Raw genomic sequence first — 21,781 nt, 5'->3', positions numbered from 1 at the left:
CGATTGGCCAGGCAAGGGGGCAGGGCAAGGGGCGGAGCGACCTCGTGGCACCGCCGGCTGGGCCTCGCCCTCGGACCGACAGTGGGTGGCCGGGGCGGCGGTGCCGTGAGGCGGGGCGGTACCGTGAGGCGGGGCGGTGCCGTGAGGCCGGGCGGTGCCGTGAGGCGGGGCGGTGCCGTGAGGCGGGGCGGTGCCGTGAGGCGGAGCGGTGTCGTGAGGCGGGGCGGTGCCGTGAGGCGGGGCGGTGCCGTGAGGCGGAGCGGTGCCGTGAGGCGGGGCGGTGCGGTGAAGCGGAGCGGTGCCGTGAGGCCGGGCGGTGCCGTGAGGCGGGGCGGTGCCGTGAAGCGGAGCGGGCCCGCCGGCGGGGCGGGCCCAGGTTTCTCTGAGGGTGTTGGGGGTTCCGATCCGCGGGCGTGGGCCCAGACTGGGCAGGGCCTGCGGGAGGGCTCTTTTGGGGGAGCGGGGGTGGCACGCGGAGCCCGGGGCTCGGCATCTGAGAGGGAGGATTTCGAACAGCCCCGGGTGTGTGTGAGCGGCTCTGCCGAGCCGTGCTCCGACAGCTAAGAAGCGTCCGTGGGGACGTGTCTGTGGGCCTGACTATCGGCAGGCCTGTGCTCCTGCTTATGTTGCTACAGCCTCTTGCTGTAACGCAGTCTGAATTGTTTGAAGAGTAGTCTGTTGTTCTCCCTCGATATTACTTTCTTAACAAAAATCTCACACAGGCTCTGTATGTTCATTTTTAGAATAGTTGGAAATCCTGCAGAAAAAGCGATACCATTTGTCATAACATACGTGACCAACTGTCTTCTGTAGAAGTGAGCAAAGCAAACCTGTGGTGGCCCTTGAACGTGCAAGCTGATGGTGGAGAGAGGTGGTTAGTGTTGCGGTCACTGCTTCAGAGAGGGTCAGATCTCTAAAGGTGAGAAATACGGATGTTTGCTTATCGGTGTGCAGCATCACAGAGCAGGGGCCAGTGTCAGCTTTGTTTCACTGGAGCAGCAGTCCATCTGACCAGTGTGCCCCTGTGAAATCAATGACTGAACCAACAGCTAGAGCTTCCTGCTTCATTCTGGAACACCATGTGTTGCTCTGTCTTACAGCCTCGTGCCAGAAGAAAACCATTTCCAGGAGTGGGTTGTTGTTTTGGTTTGGTTTTGGGTCTGGGTTTTTTTTCAGTTTCTTTCCACCCTTATGTTTTGCTCTGCCTTTTCCATATCCATTTGTTTGTGACATCCCTTCTCTCCTTCTTACCTAATCTGTGAGTATGGCAATTAAAGAGTCAGTAAGTAGGTTCAGACCTTGCTAAAGAGGATGATCTGGAGTCACTCAGGAGAGATTAAGTTCTTTTTTTTAAAATGACATACATCTACTTCAGCATGGATGAAAGTAAAACCTTACATGTTCACTGAGAAAGGTACATTACCAGTTATACAAAGGATTAAGCAAATATATTGATGAGACATAAAAGCAACGTATTTCTGAGGTAAATTTTAGAAGAATTTGTGTAAATTTCCCAGGTACTTTTGATAAGTTAATACTTGTTAATATAAAGAAGTACTTGACATTTTTTTTAATAGTGTCTTCCATCCAGCTATGTTCTAAAATATCTCTGAATAATTTAAGAATATGTTTTGGGTTCTTTTAGAGTACATCTGTGAGAAACATTAAGGGAATTGGGAGTCTTTTCTTGGCAGCTAACTAGACACATAAAACTCAGCTGATTTTCTACTATTTAAAGATCGAGGAAGTAATTTTTCAGGTAAAAGTCCAGAACACTGGAGCAATGCAGTGTGCTGCGGTTACTTCAGGAGGATAAAATGGTGTATGTGTCAGAGATCCAAACAGAACAGCTTGAAGCCCTCTCTTGCCTACTTTATACATTTGGCAGTAGTCTTGGAACTTATAACGACAATAAAATAACTGAACCACACTGAAAGAGACTAGTAAACCAAAAGCACTAGCCTTGAAACAAATCACTCATACTCACCCACACATATAGGCAGGTCTGAAATTCTGCTACTTAGAGGCACTAGCAGTGAAGCAATACAGGATTTAAGAGAACAGATGCTGTACTGCATAACTATGATGTTATATTGAGCTGTCTCAACTTACTAGAAGGTAAAATAAAATGTTATGCAGCTGGTTTTGCATATATCATTCTAGCTACCAACTGTTCTGTCATTTGATTGTACCCCGTTGTTTTATATAATGCTTCATAGTGGCTTCATAACTGTCCCAGAGCATGCAAAACTCCAGAGTACTTGAGAGCAGTCCATAATCAAGAAATATGATCAAGGATTTCCCAGGTCACCATATGGTTGTTTCTTAATTACCGTACTGTCAAAAAGGAAAACTCTGCTTAGTTTGTATAACAACTCTGTCCTGAATGGCTCCTCTACACTGCAGTAATTATCTCGGTTCAGCTACTCGTTTCCCTCAGTCAAAGAAGAAAATGAAGTAAGCAAACCATATATGCATATGCACACATACAAACTAGCACATGTATAAATATATATTTTAAACATACATTGGCTAAGTGACAGAAAGTCTGTGGATATCGAACTTCAAAATACTTGACTTGAAAAGACAGGAAAAGGCCAGTTTTCTTCATCACTTCCCTTTGTGGCACTCTCATCCCTCTTGGTGCGAAGGAGGTTTGATTAATGCCAAGAAGTGTGACCCATACATATGAATGCATGTGTAATCTTGTAGCTATTCTGGGAAGCCCACAGCAGTGGAAGCTGCATGAAAAGTCTTCATTAAAGCCCATGTTGGTTGCAATGCCAACTGTCAACATCACAATGGTCTCGCTGAGATAGAAGTTATCTCAGAAAATACAATCTCTGCCAGAGATGTCTCTCAGCAAGCAAGTTCTACAAGTATACACTGCAGCTTGTATAATGTTCTGTCAACATGGACCTATTTATAATTGTACCAAGTCTGCAAGGTATTGCACTCCAATTTTTTTCTATGGAATGCACTATACTAAGCACAGTTTATACACTAGCACAGAGGATTCTTATCAGTACATGTAAGCTGTCTTCTTCAAGAGCATAAGCTGTCACTGAACTTAGCAAAAGAGGCCTTTGCAGGTTAAAATTGCACATATTTGGGAAGATGGGCTAGTGTAACTGTTAGCTGAGGACATGACTCCATCACATGTTACAGTTTTGAAGTGTGGTCATAACCTAACAAGGGTTATGAGGTTCATGCAATAAATATGAAGATCAGGCCCATGTTTCTGAACTGACCGTTCTCTCCCTTTGAAAGAAGAAAGCTTGCATATTTGTTTGTGCCACTTGGGTAGATGCTCACTCAGAAAAGCATAATCATATTTGCTGGAAGTTTCAGCAGAAGCCCCAAAGGACATGTGAATATGTTCTTGCTTTGTGCCTGCTAATCTCTCTCACATCTAGAACGCATCTTCGTAAGATACCTCCTTGGTGGGGATAAATTCTGTATTATCATAACAAATTAAATAGCTTAACTGTCTCTTTGCCAAGCAGTAAATGATAGCATAGAATCATAGAATAGAATCATAAAATAGGGTTGGAAAGGACTTCAAGATCATCTAGTTCCAACCCCCCTGCCATGGGCAAGGACACCTCACACTAAACCATCCCACCCAAGGCTTCATCATTTCTTTATCGTTGTTCTTAGAAAAATGCCATCATATTTTCCAGAAATCTGAGCAAGGAAGTCAAAGACCCTGTGGATATACAGGAATCTATCCTTCAGACTCAATGTTGTGAACATTTGGATGCATTAATGAGAGGACATTGGAAGGGGGCAGAGGAAAGAAAAAGGAGAAAACAAATAAGGCCATGGTGAAGTCTTTCTAAAAGGTATGAGTGCTTATCATGCTAATACACTTTTGAGGCATCTTGTGTTGAATTCTGAGCAAAAATGCATGTGACTATATCTATAAGTCAAGTGTAAAATACGAGTATGTCTTACACCAAGAGAAATCTGCAGTACAACTGGTAGACTGCTGTTACCTGTCCAGTCTTCTCCCATCTTGATGATTAGTCCGTGAGTTTTATATATATCCATGAAAGCAAGCACTTGTACACAAACCCAAATGATTCTACATTTTACAGTAGTTAGGGGCATGCTGAAGCAGACTGTGGTTTTTGCATTGGCTGAGCTTACATTTATGTGAATGAAATGCTGTGAGGAAAGAAGCTGTGACTAGGTAGGAGAAACCCTTAATTACTAAACCAGAAATTAGACTCCTGTTGAAAATACCACATCAGTAATGATACAGATGTTGACATCTTCTGAACACAGAACTCTAGGATTCTTGTAACTAATGATAATGTTCAGAAGCATGAACTTGTGAAGGGCCTAAAGAAGACTGATACATGTTACAGGACTGGTATTTCTGCCAGTCTCAAACTGCTTTCTCCTCCTTTTCTGTGACATATATATGGAAAAATAGATCTGCAAGGCTCCAAGTGTGCTACTTGCTCTGTGGAGAGGAACCATGCATGTCAGATGGAAAAGAACCATTAAATCACATTGTTCCAGTAAGCTTTGTGAAACTCAGGCTTACAGAAATGTAAGTTTGTGAAACTAGCTTACAGACACAGAGCTCTGTTCCCCAAGGCAATTTTAAGCACCTGACCTGGCACATACCTGCAAATATGGAGCATGAAGAGGAACCGCAAAGATAGGCACAGATAGACAGCACAGATACATGGCACAGACTGCATTTGTCTGAGTGGCATTTGATGAAGGATCATTCTTTGCTGGGATCTTGCCTGGAGGACCAGTGTGATTTCCTAGGTGGGTTGCAATCTTACCACAGACTACCTCAAAAGTAGCGAAGTAAACAGTACTGCATCTTCAAAGCAGATTGAGATTGAGATTCAGAGCATTTCCCAGAGCACACTGAGAGGTGAGAAAGTACTGGCACATCTGTAGACTACTTATTTCCAGAAATATGACAGTGCCCCGCATATAGAGTGATTATGGATTTAGATAAAAGTATAAAACCCATGCAAAATTTACCTCATGTGCTCTCAGTAAAAGACAGAGGACACGTAAGCTACTTGTAAGTGCTGCTTTTGAAAGACACCATCAGAGCACCTCTGCAAATAAGACTCTGTGGTTAAGTCCGGCTAGAACTGAGCCAGAGATGTTGAGGGCTGAGCCAGACACAGACGGTGAGGAAAGGTATATCTCAATAGCCCCATTTTTGGCTCTGCTGGGGAGTTGCTTCAGCCTGGCCTGTTCCCTTGCTGGGACACAAGGGGTTTGGGTTTAGGTTTTGTTTGAGATCATGCAATAGCATTTTAGCCTTAGCACAGCTTCATAAAGCCACTCACATAAGCAGAAGACTCGCTGTCCTCTAAGTAATGTGCCACTGCAAACAGGAGAGAGGAAAAGCACTGGGTATCCTAGAAGGTACCACCTTTTCTTATGATTTCTGTGTCTCAAAACAGTGGAGGAAATGTGTGTTTTCAGAAATCGTAAGCAATATTTGGACACACCAACCCCACTTCATCTCTACTCCAAGACAGTTGGAAGTAATAAAGAAATTCTTCTTTTTGACTGGAGAGTTTCTTAAAATGTACCACATTTTTAAAGCTGCAATTAATATTTTGATCCCTCTTATTATTTTCTTAATTTCCCTGTCACAGCCTTGAGGATTCTCCCTTGTTCCCCTCCTAGTGCAGAAATCTGTGCACAAAGTATATTACTTAATTTCAATTACATGTTAATTACAGAAGACAAGTGGTTATTGAATCTTGCACTGTAATTAATCAACCTGATATTTACTAACTACATTGTTCATACTGGAATAAGCTGTAGCTGGACAAGCAGGGCAAGGAAAGTGAGTGACAGGAGCATTATCATGGCACACTGCCTCCCATTGGGAAAGTTCATCTTCCCTCTGAAAGAGACGCCTTCAGGGATCATGTAATTTGAATTCCCCCTGAATTTAGTGTCATCTTAGCTTGACCAGCTCTGGAAGAACATATTAACCTCCTCTTGTGATTTTCAGAAAACCATTCTAATTTAGCAAGTAATTAAGGGTCACATGTAGGATAAAGAGCTCGATAAGCTTGGATTACGCACAGGAAGCTTTGTTTCCAAGGAAACCCTAGCGGAGGGGGTGTTAATGCTGAGGTCACTCAGTTAATGAACTGGGAATGGTTACTGGCTGCAAAATGTATTGAACTGGGGAAATGAAACTAACAATTGCATTACCACTTAATGATTTGATGATAGAAAACAAATGCCTACAAAGCTAGTTCTCACTGAATACTGGAAACAAAGGTTACGGGCAGTGGGACCGTTCTGCAGAGCGAGGTCACGACAAGTCTGAAACAGTGACACTCGACAAACTTACTTTCTTGTTTTATTTTTTTTAAGCTAAAATTACCTTAGTCATCAATCATGGATTTCACAGCTTCTCAGTATGAGGCTGTCAGTGTTTGCGTAAGGTGCCATTTGTCACGCATTTGGTCCATGCTGGAGGTTCATTTCTTCCTGAGGTTAGTCCTGGCGGAGGTTACTACCTGTGTAACACTGTCAGATCAAAATCAGCTTGATGGATTTAGCACACTGAAAAGCAAGACACTAGGCTTCCAGGAGCTCTGGGGGTGACACACCCTCACTTAGGGCTGGAGGCTCTGGGAACTAATCTCATGGGAGGTTTGACAGGGCAGACACACAGACATCATGGACATGGCTAAAATATCAAAGCAGATGATGTGTAGCAAGCACAAGCTGATCTATTAAAACAATATATTAAAAGTGGAATCTGCAGCTATAGTTTGGATGATGGGAAGAATATTCTGACTTATTTCACTAGATGGCAAAACATCTTTTAGCACTGTAGAATTTCAAAATAGGATGTTTTGACCTTTATATGTTTCATTTTTGATACAAACTTATCTATATGTATAGGACTTTTATGCCATTTAGTAACCAAATGAAGGAACATTATAGAAATTCAGTATTTTTAGCCTTATGAAAACAAAGCAACGTTTTTCTTTCTAATTCCAGAAAAAAAAAAACCAGATTTCTGTTTAATTTAAAATTAATCCCCTTAATTTCAGAAATTCCCTTTCCTACCAGCTTTTATGCCTATAAAAATACAAAATATGCAGTGGAAGAGGCTTTTTAACAAGCAAATCAGTTAACTTTTTCTGTTAATATGCAGGCATTGCATGACATAAGAAACATTTGGGAACCAGCACATCATAGAGGAATATAGAGTACAAAGAGTAGGAGTGACCTATCAGATACTAAATGCTTTCTCAGTTCACTTGTACGATAGCTATCCCTTGTGGTCTGTGAGAGAAAAGGATTGCACAGGCATTTTTCAAAGCTTCCTTTGAAACAAACAAGCATTCTCTACTTCTTGCTACACAGATGACATTAATGGCCTACAATATACTGTAACAGTTCAGTCATTCTTGCACCTGGAATACAGGTGCCTCTAACTGTGGCTCACTTTTTGCAAATGTGTATCCATTGTGAAGATATAAAGTAGGACAATTTCTGATGCCACCTTATCTCTTTCTTATGTGCAGCCTTGCCATAAAAGCAAGACAGTTCGTGTTCACAGAATCAGAGAATCACAGAATAGTTAGGGTTGGAAAGGACCTTAAGATCATCTAGTTCCAACCTCCCTGCCATGGGCAGGGACACTTCTCACTAAACCATGTCACCCAAGATTCCATCCAAGCTGGCCTTTAACACTGCCAGTGATGGAGCATTCACAACTTCTTTGGGCAACCCATTCCAGTGCCTCACCACCCTTCTTCCTTACATCTAACCTAAACTTCTTGGTTAAATTTGAACCCATTACCCCTTGCCCTATCATTACCAGTGTTGGACCACCTTTGCTTGAACTGGGGAGAATTCAGACACTGCTCTCTCGAATATGCCCTGTAGATCTTGCAGGAAAAATCAGGCTGTGCAGAAAGTGAGCTCACAACTGGTGATGACAGCTTTGTGGGACAGTTTGGGGCAGCAGCTGGCCCAAATAAGTTTGCAAGTGGTAAATGTGCTGTTGCTCACAGAAAAGTGTGACCAAGGGAAAGCATGCGAATGAGGAGAGATCTGTAAAACAACCTGTCAGGAGAGGCAGACTTCTTACATTGGTAGAGATTAGATGAAGGAAAGCTCAGCACAGCCATTCAAACCCTCAAAGTTACTGCTAAAACCTCCCAAAGCAACGATTAAAAAAAAACTCTAATCAAACCCAAACTAGAAGAGAATTAACCTTCTGTGTCCACAGGTGTCTGAAGAAAAATGTAATGGCCTTAAACAGTGGCAAGGAGAATGTGTGCAAAATATTAGTGGGTATTTTTAATTTGTTCCAGGTACTCGAGTATGTGGAGAGAGTCCTGACAGGCCATAGCGTCTGTGCACAAGGTTTTTTAGGAGCAGCTTCCATGCTGCTGAGCATGCCTGGGCCGTGGACAGGATAGATCATCTCTCAGTATTTCTTCTTTCCTTCCCAGCCTGCTTCCCATGATAGCTGTGCGCGTACGGGTACTGTGCACGGTTCTAGGTGTCTCAGTATAAGGACATTCAACTATTAGAGTGTGTGCAGTGGAGAGTGATGAAGATGGTGAAAAGTGTTGAGGGCAAGACTAGCAAGGAGCAACTGAAGTCACTTGATTTGTTCAGCCCGGAGAAGAGAAAGCTGGTGGGTGCCCTCATCAAAGTCTGCAACTTCCTCCGGTGGGAAGAGGGGGGAGGTCCTGATTTCTCTTTAGTGACCAGCAATGGGACATGAGGAAATGGAGTGAAGTTAGATCAGGGGAAGTTCAAATTGGACATTAGGAAAAGTTTCTTCACTGTGAGGGTAAGTGGTCCCTGGAACAGGCTCCCCAGGAAAGTGGTCACAACACCAAGCCTGCCAGAGTTCAAGGAGCATCTGGACAGTGCTCTTAGTCATTAGGTAGTTTTTCTGAGGAGCAGGGAGTTGGATGTGATGATCCTTGTGGGTCCCCTCCAACTTGAGATAATCTGTGATCCTCCTCTGTCTCATACTTACCTTCCTTTTATGTTTTACTCAGTCTAGGGCCGCATAGTGACAACATTCAGCCAGCTCTTCCCTGATTTTATCAAGCATTTTAAAAATTGAACATCCTCACTTTCCTCTTTAGTGAGGGATCTCCTCCTAACATGCCCTTCTGTGGTGCTGAATGGCTGTTTTTGAGCCAAATTTTATTAAAATGAACAATTGGCCCATTCATGTTTATCTCAAGCAGGGATGAGCTGAACAGATTTTAAAACCTCTGAACCTCTTTGAACACTGGAAGTTGTCAAATGTAGAATCTTTTCAATCAAATGACCCAGAAGTGAACCGTGAAAAACATGGATGCATCCTTGGCTTTAAACTTTGGCTTCTTGAGTGCAGCCTCTGGGGAAACGGCTCATGTGATCCTCAGCACAGCACAGCTTGAAATGCCCAATTTTCTCGCTGCTACCTCTCCTATGGCTATGGGACCAATCTGTTCCACTTCCCAGATGTCTGCCCCTGACTTTGAGCCTCGCCCCTGCTACACTTCTCTCATTTGTTTTACCTCACCTCCCTTCTTTTTCTTGTTTGATTTCTCTGGTGTATTTATCTGACTTCTGACAATAGGCCTTCCCTTAGCAGCTGGACATGTTTTCAGATACTTCATTGTGTAATGCAACACAACTGCAAGTCTCAATGGGGAGGACAATGTAAGGAATAATCCCAATAATCCCTAAAGCATCGGCTGATGGATGGAGAGCCATCCTGATTGTTTTCAACACAAGCATGCGCACTGCATGCTTTTCCCCTGTGATTTCTATATGACAACAGGAAGGGGTTCTCTGATTTTGGTACCTGAAGGAATAAATAGCCAGATAGAAGCCCCCTTCAATTTCATTTTATTGAGAACAGGTCTCTGAAATAGAACAAAGAAATGTGTAGAATTCGGGGGAAACCAGACATTCGCGCACACAGACACACACCATCCTGAAAGCTACAAAGCCAGTTTCAGCCTACATGACAACTACTTCAGTGTGGGACCACAAAGTTCGTATTTTTAGCATCCAGTATTACCTAAAGGATGAAGGTCATGTGCATTTCCTAACATTGCATTTTTATTCTCTGTTAGCTAGAATCACCCTAGTGAAGATAAACGAGCTTATATCACAAGAGCCACTTCTCACCTTTCTCTGAGATACTGCTTGCTTTTTCTAGAGTGCTGAGCTTGTAAATAACGGTGCAGGCAGTATCTTGGAGAATCATCCCTGAGCTGTCCAGTGTATTCCACATTACTGGTACGCCCATTTGTTTCCAGTCAGCACAAACCAAAGGAGCAGGCTCTAACTGCAGCACCCTGCCTGCTGCCTTTGTTACGCACTTTGCAACCACTAAACTGCTCACCACTTAGGAAGCAAAAGAGAAAGTGTCCAGATCCAAACCTACCAAAAAAAGGAGATGGTTTAAGGCACCTTTAGTCCCCTCTTTAGCAGCAGTTGATGAGATATGCCATCCCATGGGCGCAGGTAAGGGGTGTTTACCTTTCTTACTCCCTAGGCCTGGTAGAGCTGCATTCATCCTCCTCGTGTGCCCCCAAGCTGCAGCTGATGAAGCAGCAGGCATAGGGAAGAAGCCACCACTCAGAGTGAGAATACTAGGCGCTGGGGAAGGACCCCAGCCTTCCTGCCTCTTTGTTCCTCAAGAGTAGGATCACCTTCACCTTCAGAAAATGAAGGTCATTCCTATTTAAATGAGAGCACAATTGGCCATGCTCATTAGGAAGGGAGGAGGCCTGGGAAGCATCTTTCCCATCAGCAGCAGCAAGTCAAAAAGTTAAACTGGAGGAGGAAGTAGAAGGAGGGTAGAACATATTTAAGGATTACATCTTGGCATGCACAGCATGCAATTTCACAACCCATGTCACACTGGCTTGTGGTAAACCAGAAGCTATTAATCCCATGGGAAACAAAGGAAACCCGAGGGACTACCTCCTGCAAGCATTCTGTGAGAACACAGCAGGCAGCACTGACGACAGCACAGATCTCTGCGAGCACAGCAGATCTCTGCAAGCACAGTCGTACCTGCCTTGGAAAACACATGAAGGTTTAAGTGCCTGAATCGCAAAAGAAAATCAAACAACAGCAACAACAAAAGATATTTGCTTAATTAGCCTTAAGGGATCCAAACTTTTTTCCAGCTCTGCATCTTTTGGGACTTAAAGCAACAGGATCTGCTTTGTTACCTATTTTATAGATGGATGGCTCTAGGAACATATGTTTAGAGGAATTAATGGTAACTTTGTTCACTAGGAAGTTTCTTTCTACCAGTCAGCAAGAAATCCCTTGTTTTTATGACAACCAAAAGAAAAGCCAGTGACCATGCATTAGAGTGAAAAGAATCCGGTGTAGAATGTGAATAGGGGTACAAATTACCAAGCATAAACACATCCCCAAGAAACTGGCTGTTTGCAAACTAATTGGTTTTTCTAACTGCAATTATACACAGGCAAACCAGGAAAAAAGCCCAACAAAACACCAGAAATGAGGAAAATAAGAGCCCTGACTTCGTTCCTCTTCGGCATGAATAGTTCATCTGAGTTGTCTTAAAAGGTATGTTATCTGCCTATAGGTTTTTGACTGTAGGTTTTATAGTTTCCAGTATGCAACTGCTCAGCAAATGAGTTTTGAAGGATTTAGAGAATTGCCTGGTGGTACTGAACCCATGACAGAGAGAAATTTGTTGTCATTGGGCAACCTCTCCCTTGTTGCCCAAAGGCATCACTTACTTGTCAAATGCAGCCTTGCAGTTACTGAAAAAGCATTCTATGCCCACATGTCTGTGTGACTACATGTAAACAAAATCTGAAAGGACAGAAGACTGTGTTTAACAGTCAGTTCTATGATTCTATGTGTTTGCGCTGTGTGTGTAGCTTTTATCCCGATTTAAAAGCAAAGATGTTTATGAAATTACCCTAGCAAGGCTGTGGTTTCACAGGGTACAGCCTGCAGGGCAGAGCTGTCGGGCATTGCTGCCACCTCAGTGCCATCTGCCTCATGGCTGTGGTGCCACATCACTGCAGTGCGTGGCAGGCAGCATAGCAAGGTCTGGCCATCACACCCGGAAAATGCTGGCACTTCTCTGAGCTGTGAAGGGGGCCACAGCAAGCGGCTCGCCTGTGAGCAGCAAGGTGGGGTGAGATGATTCATAAAATCACAGAATCATAGAATAGTTGGGGTTGGAAGGGACCTTAAAGCTCATCTAGTTCCAACTCCCTGCCAAGGCCAGGGACACCCTTCCGCTAGCCCAGGCTACTCAAAGGCCTGTCCAACCTGGCCTTGAACACTGCCAGGGATGGGGCAATTCAACCTACTAGCCTGCCTTTATACAGTCATAGAATGGTTTGGGTTGGAAAGGACCTTAAGATCAACTATTTCGAACCCTCTGCCATGGCCGATGGGGTGTGCGGGCAGTGGGGTGTGCAGGCAGCGTGGGGCACAGGCACCAGTCTGAGGTCCAAGAGTGCCAGCCAAAGCAGTGGGCATTGATGTATTTATTGTTGGTATTGCCCCGTTTTTCACAAACTCACATCCTCACGGCTGTGTACTTGCATTCAGTCATTTGCCCTCACGTTTTTGTTTATACCAACAGGAAGGCATGCCTGTATGTGTGTGTGTACACAGTGGTTTGGTGGTTTTGAGGCTGGTCAGGGGTTTCTGGGGGGTTTTGCTCTCCGAGGCCTCATTAACTCCGCTCACGCTGCCTCACTCTGGTTGCCAGTGCTTAAGCAGTGCTTTTTTAAAAAAGCAACCAATTAGCACCTCATCAGCTCCAATTAGAGGAGACAAAAGCAGTGTAAAGATAACTCAATGAGAGGGGGTGGCACAACATCATGTAATCACTTAAGACAGCGGTGAGCATTCACTGCGCTGGCTGTGCGGGCCTATTCACCTTCTTTCCTTCTCTCTGGATGCATTTAAGACCTTTTTTTTTCTGGGAAGCCGGGCCTCCCAGGAGTCTCAGAGTCTCTCATTCAGAGCTACCTGTTTACAGCTCATCGAACAGAAGGACCTAAACAATCCTATATTGTACGCTTAGTGCTTCCTTAAACTTAGGCCTTCACAATGGCATGTTTTCAGAAGCTGGGCAGAATAAGTTAAAGGCTGGCTTTATCCTCATTAAGTGTTCTGCTTGTACTGTCTTCTAATTACATGGCAGGGCAACAATGTATTTTTTTTTTTCAGTGGAGTTCTTTGGAGCAGTTAATTTGGTGCCTGTACTAAATGCCCCAAAACATTAATTAGTGTGGAAGGAACCCTAATTTCCTCGGTGGCTTTCCTCTCCATTTACTTCCCTTGTTTTCACATAGGCTTGGATGAGCCTCTATAATGAAATTACCTCATTAATGCCTTTTTTCTTGCAGAGTAACTCATTCAAGATCTACCATTTAGTTTTAATTTAATGCTGTCAAAAGCAAAAGGTGCATTCATGTCTTTGATTAGTGCATTTTTTTCTCTCTAAAGAGTGGACAGATTTAAATTATTAAGATGGCAAGTAGAGAGTTATAATTGGATACAAGCAGCACTTCAGTGAATATTAAATGCTTTCAAAGCCTGGCCTATGTGGTCTGCTGACTATTAACTGTGTCCAGTGAGTTATTTTGTGGGTTTTGAATTAACGGCACATTAGCTACTGTGAAGCAAATTAAGTTTAATTTTGTTTATCAAAACTAGTGAAATTGCATTTATCAACATGACATTTAGTTGTAGCAAAGTTCAGTTTTCCCCATTATCCTATACTGACCTCATTGCTTGGTTAGTATTGCTAACATAAGATCTCATCCTGTACTTCATGGTCATGTGAAGTCTAGCTGGAGGCTTGCCTCTCTATGTCTGGTACGATAAGGCCTTTTATTTGCAAGAACTACTGAGTTCCAAGTATTGTCAAACAGAAACCGCCTTAGTCTCATTTGACCATTCTGGGTGCACTGGCACAAAGAATGTCTACTGTTAATGGTGAATGCACAGTTACAAACTGGTTTGATACCAGCAACTGAGCAGGCAGGATTTAACATCTGATCCTTGATCTTTAATTCTCTCTCTTCTCTCTCCTTTCATTTACAACTCATGTCACAGGATATCTAAGATGCATTGGAGAAATGGTAGTCTCCAGAGACTGAAGAGTGATTTCCAGTCTGCTTGGCATGTGCATGCTGTAGTTTATTGTGTGGCTGCAGTGCTCCCCAAAGTAAAAAATCAGTCACACACATGGGCACAGGATCTCTGGAGGGCTGTAGTGTAATCTTCTCCTCAAAGGAGGCACAGTCACATCAGCTTGCTCACAGCTTTGCCCAGGGCCTTTACATTTTGGGTGTCTCCAAGGATAGAGATCACACAACTTTTCTGGGCCCCTGTTCCACTGTTCACCCACCTCCACGGGGACATTTTCCTTACATAATTATAAGGAAATTACTGTGTTTTCAATGCAAGCAGTAAATATGGTAACATGACAGGACAGTGTTTTACAAATACCATAAATTGTAACTTTATTGTAATGCATTACATATTACATTTTTTATAAATATTTGATATATTTGGGGCATATTATATATTTGTACAGTGCATTACATAATTATGATGTGATTGTGTTATTACATTATTTAAACAATACAAAGTGCACAGGTTAGCTTTCCCAGGTTACTTTTCCCTAGAGAGTATGCTGTTCAGGTCTTACCTTGTGTGGAGTGAGAACTCGGCTGGGGTGGCTGCTGGTGGCAGAAGTGACAGATGTCACTCCTGCAGTTTCATGAAAAAAAATCCCTTCTGCTGCCAACCTTGCAGCACTTTGGCACCAGCTTATTTGGCCATTTGGTTCAGATGGTGCATCGGCTACATCTGTACTACAAATGAAAGTGCCAGGAACTGCTTTCTGCCATGTGTCCATGCAGCACAGACCACGCATGTCCCCATTATCTTGCTCCTAACTCTGTGTTTCTGCTGGTTTTAATGGGAACACTATCTGGCCTTAAGAGATAGAAGACAGGAGGGTTGATTTTGGGTTTTTCTCCCATGTGTGCTTTTCCAGTTTGGAGTGCCTGAGACACAGAAGACGCTGTAAGCTTGAAGAGTGTGCATTGCCTGCTGTGCAGTGTGGTGTTAGGGTGTATAATGTGGTTTGCAGCATAAAACCTGGAGAAGAAGGCTGCAAAGAGTCCAGGGAACCAGTTCTGATACAGTCTCATCTGTTCTGTCCATGCTTATGAATCCCAGAGTATGCTATTGCTTTGTGGTGCACCAAAGCCCTCTCATAAACTTTTTAGCAGGGCCCAGAACTGTGCTAGCACTTATGCAGTGTGAGTGCCTGGGGTCTGAAAGCTAAGCTAGTGCTCTGGGTTTGTCTTATTCTGCCATGAGAACGTATCATAAAGTCCTGATTCTGTTCTAGGTCAGCTAGAATAAGAACAGTGTGGGTGGCTTAGGAAGAGCTAGCTCAAGTCCAATCATTATCCAGATAATCAGTGTTTCTCTATGACACATGGAGACCCTGGTCCAGGGAGTTTTCTAAGTGTAATGTACACCATCAAACCTGAGCTTCTCCTAATATCCAACAGTATTTTCCTCCAGGTCCGTATTAGTCCAGTGACTGAAGCATACGCTGAAGGATTGATATAGCCAGTCCAAATTCTCTCTTTATTTCCAGGAAGTATGTGCATTTCAAATCATTACACCATGTCTTTCTGGGAGAAAATTGAAGGAATGGTTCTTGTTACCCACTTTCCCCCTGAAACACGGCATTACGCAGAAAAAGAGTCAGAGAGAACAGGCAAGACCCTCAGGCTTGGAGCCAGAGGTGCATTTGGTCTCTACTCCAAGAACTGTCCCTATATTTTATGCTTGTATGTTTATTTAATAAAATAATATAATACTAGAAACAGAGATGAGGGAACAGGAGTTCTCTCTCCAAGATGTATCCCTTGCTACAGGATGCCATCATCATAGGAGTCACCTAAAGAGCTCAGCTTCTGCTCCTTTTATTCTGGGGAGTATCAGCTGTGAAGAGCAGGTAGGGAGCCTGATCCCCTAAAGAGCAAGTTGTATGTGGTGAACCCAGGAGTAAAACTGAGTGGCTATTGATAGTGGCTCAGTGAAAAACTGAGCTTAGTCTAAGTGTTGATCCCAAACCTGATTTGCAACAGTCTGAAGCAGGGCACATGTATGTGATCTCTGATGGGTACCTGTGCTCAGGCTGAAGGCTTAGGAATATCAAAGGAAGCACGAAGTATGAATAGCAAGAATCACAGTGAAAAAAACACAAGGATGAGCTGAGTTCAAACACATTATTGTTCCTCAGTGAGAATGGAATAAAAAGTAATAGCAGAATCTGGAGATATGGGGCAGACGTAAGGAGAGAAATGAGGAAAAGTTGTATGTGGGGTAAAAGGCCAGCAGAACTCTCGGGCAATGGGCTGGGCCACGGGGTTCTCAAGCAAAGCTCTTGTGTTGCCCAAGAGAGATGAAAGCACAGCAGGGTCAGCCTGGATCTGTCCTTGGAGGTCCACAGCACACACACTTTGAGGGAGGAACGCAGGCAGGGCTTCACCATGCTGCCATGCCATGCTTGGCAGCAGTGGCACACTCCTTGACAGCTGCTGTGTGCTCCCATCTTTGTGGCATTACACTGATTGTGGGGCCAGGCAATTAGTTAGGTTAAAAGCGGCACGCCTCACTCATTGACAGGTTAGTTTTAAGTTCCGTGTTGGAGTTCATTGCGCTGTCCTCCCCATCAATCTGCTGGCACTGCTGGGCGGGAGGAAGCAGAAGAAGCAGCAGAGAAGGATGAGACAGGCTGAATGTGTCCTAGCCACTGATGGAAATGCTAATTTCTGCTTGAGTGGTGGACAGTTTAAAGCAACTTGAAGGAAGGACACTCCCCTGAGGAGCATGTCTTTGCCATCCATTTATCAAGAAGGCTTCTTGACATAGCCAGACAGTTGCTAAAACAGAGAATTAACTACCCACTGATGAACAGTTATTGATCAGAGCTCTTCAGCTCCAGACCATTTGTTGCACTAACATCACCCATGCAGGTGCGACTGCGGTGCCAGAGTGCCCTCTTTTGATGTAATGTGACTTTTAGAGCTGGAAGGGAACCGTACACAGCAAAAAGGCTTTGCATCAAAAGGTGACTTTTACAGTGGGAAAAGTGGCATGTAACAGGGGGTGGCTGAAGAAGCCAGGAAGGTGAGTTACAAAGCATGGATACTGGAGTAACAGCACAAGAAGAATCAAGAGACATGTGCAACCATGGGGCGGAAAGGCGAGCAAGCAGAATCTCTTTCTGCATTACTCTGGCTGGAAAAGCCGCCAAAGTGTAGTATCAGCAGGCTGTAGCATAACACATTGCTCAGGTATAGCAAAGAGTGTGAGAAGGACAGTGGGGTTCCTGTCACTGAGATATCACTGAGGAGGGTAATGAGAGTTAAGCAGAACACCAAATTTATCTACAGTCCTCAGGAAAGAGGACAAAAGTCAAACATTCACAATGAAAGAGTAATGTGTTTGTGTGCAGCCTGCACTTTACTCTCTGGATCACAAGAATCATCTTACTTGGATACACTTACCTACCTTTCTCTGCCTTCCACTTAAACAGTGCCCTTAGAGGCTTCTAAAGTCAGACAAAGACCTGCCCTGACAGAATCTTCTGCTTGCTGGGACCCTGGGTAGGATGTACACTGCATGATGCATGTGGTCCTGCGCTGGTGAATTCCTTTGTATGACCTGGGGCTATGCAGAATACCTGGTAATGTCTTTTATTCAGTTTGATCAAAAGAACCCCTGACACAGCCAAGCAGTTAGCTGAATGAGCATTTCACTATGAATAGCACAAATATTTGAATTCAAGTATATGTCAACAGCATTCGATTGAAACCTTCATAATGGAGGCCTGTGGGAACTACAGGCGGATGAAAGAAAAGATTCTTTGTAGGGCTAAGTTAGAGTATTAAGAAAACCCTGGTTCTTGTAAGCAGGTCAGCTGGTGGAGCCAGCAACATGCAGACACTAATATTCTGAGTCACATTTAACCCCTGCATCACCATAGCATTAAGGTGGTTATGGTGGAAGCAGGCTGAAAATTCACCGTACCTACTAAAAGGTAGTCACGTAAAAGAATGAGGTCTGTCTGCCCAGAACTGGTGGGCTGAATGCCTGCAGGAGAAGAAAGCTAGTGGTTATGCAGTGCTTTGGTGGGAAGGCTTTATGTGCCACTCATGTCGGTGGTTTAAGAATTTGCATGTGAAATACAAGAGGGTTAATAGAAGCAGCAAGTAAAATCCATCATGCAAGCTGCTGCAACTCCATGCCTCTGTGTCTAGCTAGTGATGGGGCTGGGGAACATTTGGCAAGCCACACAGACCAACACAGGAAGCAGCATTCAGCGCTCATAAAAATACAAATAGCACTAATGGCCTTATCCTGTTCCCATCTCTGGCTGATCAGGATGAAGGCCTGTTAGGATATATAGGTGGTGAGTCCCTCCAGCAGCTGGGCTTAGACACTCGGTCTGTCTCATTGCTTGGATGTCCAGCACTCCCTGCTTTGCACACATGATGTCAATCCACTGGCAGCTGGCCTGAGACACAGTTTACCCAGTAGCTGGGCCCCAGGTGTCCCCAGCTGCTGGCACTTGGGCACACGAGCCCGAGGCTCACAGTCGTACTCTGCATGCTGATACTCCCCTCTTGCTGTGGATCCTTCAGGCAACAGTGCTTAGACTGTGGTCTGTCCACCCAGTACCTGGCACTGGAGTCTTGCTCTCCCCACCTTCTCTCCACACAGAGACACAGACCTGTGCAAACAAGTGTCCTGATCTGTGACAGCTCCTTCAGTGCTTGCTGTTCACACACAAGTGCCAGACTCACAAGCCTGGGGATTTGATCTCCTCCTGCCAAGTAAAGTCATGGGGGATCTCTAACCTCACCAATTGTTATATCATCTCCCTTTGATTGCATTTGTGTATGTTTTTCTGTGCTTTTTCCTTTTGTAACATTTGGGATTTCTGTTTTTCAGGTGACTTGTTGCAGGCATTTCGTGATGCTCAACGGATACCCTCCAGCCCACAGGGACTGGGGACATTGTGCACTGAGGTGCCCATCCCAGCATGGGAATGGAGGCGGAACGTTGCAGAGCAGAGCCTGAACAAGAGCCATGGCACCATCCTCCATAGCCTCTGGGACAGGGGCTGTGGGTGCTGTCCCCGTTGTCTTTTTTGAGCAGAGCCCCCCTTTTCTTAGGGGTGCATGTACCCATCTAAATGGCAGTTATGAAAGTAATGAAGTAAGGAGCTGCTCCTTAGGGAATATTTTTTTCATTTTTTGCAGGTGTTTATTTGGTGGTGGAATAAAAACAGTGATGTGGGGGAATCTGGGGATGGTTGGTATCATTTGGGGCACCCCAGTGTCACTGTGGGGGCCAGGGTTTTGGCAGAGGAGCAGATGAGTAGAGGACGAGGGGCCCTCCAAACAAAGGAGGGTAACAGCTTCATTTGGGGCTGATTCCCACAAAATGACCTTTCCATGACGGGCTGTGCTTGTGGAGCTGGAGCCGCTGTGTTGGCCCAAAAATACCCCAAAACCCCTGATTCTGGGTCGGCAAGGGTTGGGGGGGGATTGGGGGGGAATTTCATAGAGTTACAGAATGGTTTGGGTTGGAAAGGACTCTTGGGGTCTTTTTTCTGGTGTTTACCCAGTGCCAGTAGAGAGGAGACTGAGAGTTCTGGGAGGCAGCTGTAAGCACACCTTCCCGGGGATACCTGCTGAACGGCTTGCTTTGCTTGTCTCTGGTTTTAATTCTGAGTTGTGAGAGTTAAATGAATCCCTTGATCTCAACAGAGCACTTCTGCATGGAAATAGCTGCTCAGGAAGGAAAGATGTCGCATCGATGTTTCCTCTGAAAAATCTAAGTGCTTTATGAAACAGAATTGTAAAGACAGTTTGGTTTTTTAACCTCACCTTCTCCCTTTTAAAAAGTAAGTATTAGGCACCCTTTATGCCCTTGTCACTGTCGGGAAGCTAGAGGCTCTGCAGGAAGCAAACCAGAAGCTAGTGTATGGTAACAGCTCTTTGCTTCTTCTTTCCTTTCCCGTTTAGTTTTCTAATGGGGAAAAAACGTGAGGAAGCCACTGTCCAAAGGGCATTCAGAAAGGAAGGAGCAGGAGATGGGGAGTGGAGCCTTCGGAGGCAATGGGACAACTGCTTCTCCATTACATGAATCCTAACTTCAGAGTGAATGCTTCATGAAACCCCAGTCCTGAGAAAATTGCTTACACTTACTCTGTAAAGGACATACAGAGGAAAAGAACTATGGTAATGGATCCCACTAAGGCTTTAACTTAGTAAATATTATATAGGACATTATTTCAGTTAATAGGCATCTGACAATATTTTTCTGCTGACAGATTTCTCCTGAGTTAGTATCTCTCTCAGAGTTACAACTGCAGATGTAATATGTTCCTAATACTTGTGTGTTTTAACTGCACAGTGAGATGCTGGTTTTGGGGTAGTTTGAAGAACTTGGATGAAATTGCCCCTGCCTGTGGTAGGGGGTTGGAATTAGATGATCTTTAACGTTCCTTCCAACCCAAACAGTTTTGTGATTCTATGAAATAAAACCATTTTAATAATGTGAGTAGCTACTTGATTCGCCTCTGACTGAGATGAGCCAAACTCAGCACACAGTGCTCAAGTCAATGATGGAAGCGAGTGAAAGTTCTGGAGAGGCTTAAAAACTGTGAACGCTGAGGTTTATGTAGAACTCTCTTACGTGTCTGCCATATGTAATGATATATCAGTTAAATAGCAGCTTGGCCCTTTTCGGTTAGCAAAAAGGCGTAGAGTTTCTTTTAAAAGTGGCGGGGATTTTATAGTGTCTCAGCCACAGGCTGATTTTGAGAGGTCCCACTAAAGCAGCGGTGTTCTCAGTAAAGTGTGTTTACTTCTCTTTTAACTTCCGAATCAGTCAAACTGAAGACTGCACAGATTGACCGATGATGGGTCAGTAAAGAAATGAGTGAGTGCCAGTAAGGCATAGCTACATACTTAAGCAGTTACAGAAATCCGTACATTTCCAAGTACTAGGTTCTGGCGTTAGAATTAGGTGACATTTAACCAATAGAAAATTAGCTACACATGACTTGCAGACTAGTGGTAACTGAGGCCTAGGAATTACTCCGGTCAGGCTTCAATTAACTGGACTTAAACTGTTTCTTTATCAGAATTTCAGGGTAAGTTTCCTTCCCTTTGGCTACATAAGCTCAATTTCAGATGCTGCAACAGCCCTTACTTGAGCAAAGTTACATGCTAAGAAAGAGGGCAGGTTCCCTTCTTGACCCTTTTTCATTTTTAACCTTACAATATGGGAGCACCTGAGGAAGCACAGCTTCTTCAGAGCAGCCAGGGCAACGGGCAGAGGGGAAAAAACTATGTTAGTGCAGGGACAAAAAGGTACATCCCTTCCTTACCCTGAGTGTGCAGGAGTTTGGCTGCTGGCAAGAGAGTAGTGCAACATCCGTGACCACTGGATATCTGGGTTTAAGGGAGAGTGCATTTAGCACAACCACAGCATTTTCTGGCCTGCCCAACTAAACGAACAGAGAAGCTGCCAGCACCAGTGTGCCATTTCCCAGCTTTAACACCTCATGTGCCCCACCCTGGACAAGTACAGTGCTACCAGCAGCAACTTCTTGTGGAAGCCTGTCTCAGAGGTAACACAGGAGACATTTTGTTTGTGACTCCTAAACCCA

The 21,781-nt window shown here is 44.2% G+C and overlaps 1 long non-coding RNA gene across 4 annotated transcripts; it reads left to right on the top strand.

Annotated features, from left to right (window-relative positions):
- Positions 1–58: 58 nt before the first annotated feature.
- On the top strand, positions 59–20,667 carry LOC136004444 (uncharacterized). Of its 4 annotated transcripts, none has more exons than XR_010608459.1 (7): positions 59–81; positions 744–919; positions 3,684–3,845; positions 11,492–11,595; positions 19,051–19,317; positions 19,872–20,008; positions 20,130–20,667. It is a non-coding gene; the product is annotated as an uncharacterized LOC136004444 (long non-coding RNA). The 4 variants fall into 4 exon arrangements; XR_010608458.1 differs by lacking the exon at positions 59–81 and adding an exon at positions 301–376; XR_010608460.1 differs by lacking the exon at positions 59–81 and adding an exon at positions 17,633–17,782 and having other exon boundaries at positions 397–919.
- Positions 20,668–21,781: the final 1,114 nt, after the last annotated feature.

This window comes from Lathamus discolor, chromosome W (assembly GCF_037157495.1).
Source record: "Lathamus discolor isolate bLatDis1 chromosome W, bLatDis1.hap1, whole genome shotgun sequence".
Lineage (NCBI taxonomy): Eukaryota > Metazoa > Chordata > Aves > Psittaciformes > Psittacidae > Lathamus > Lathamus discolor.
This window is presented reverse-complemented; position numbering and strand designations above follow the sequence as displayed.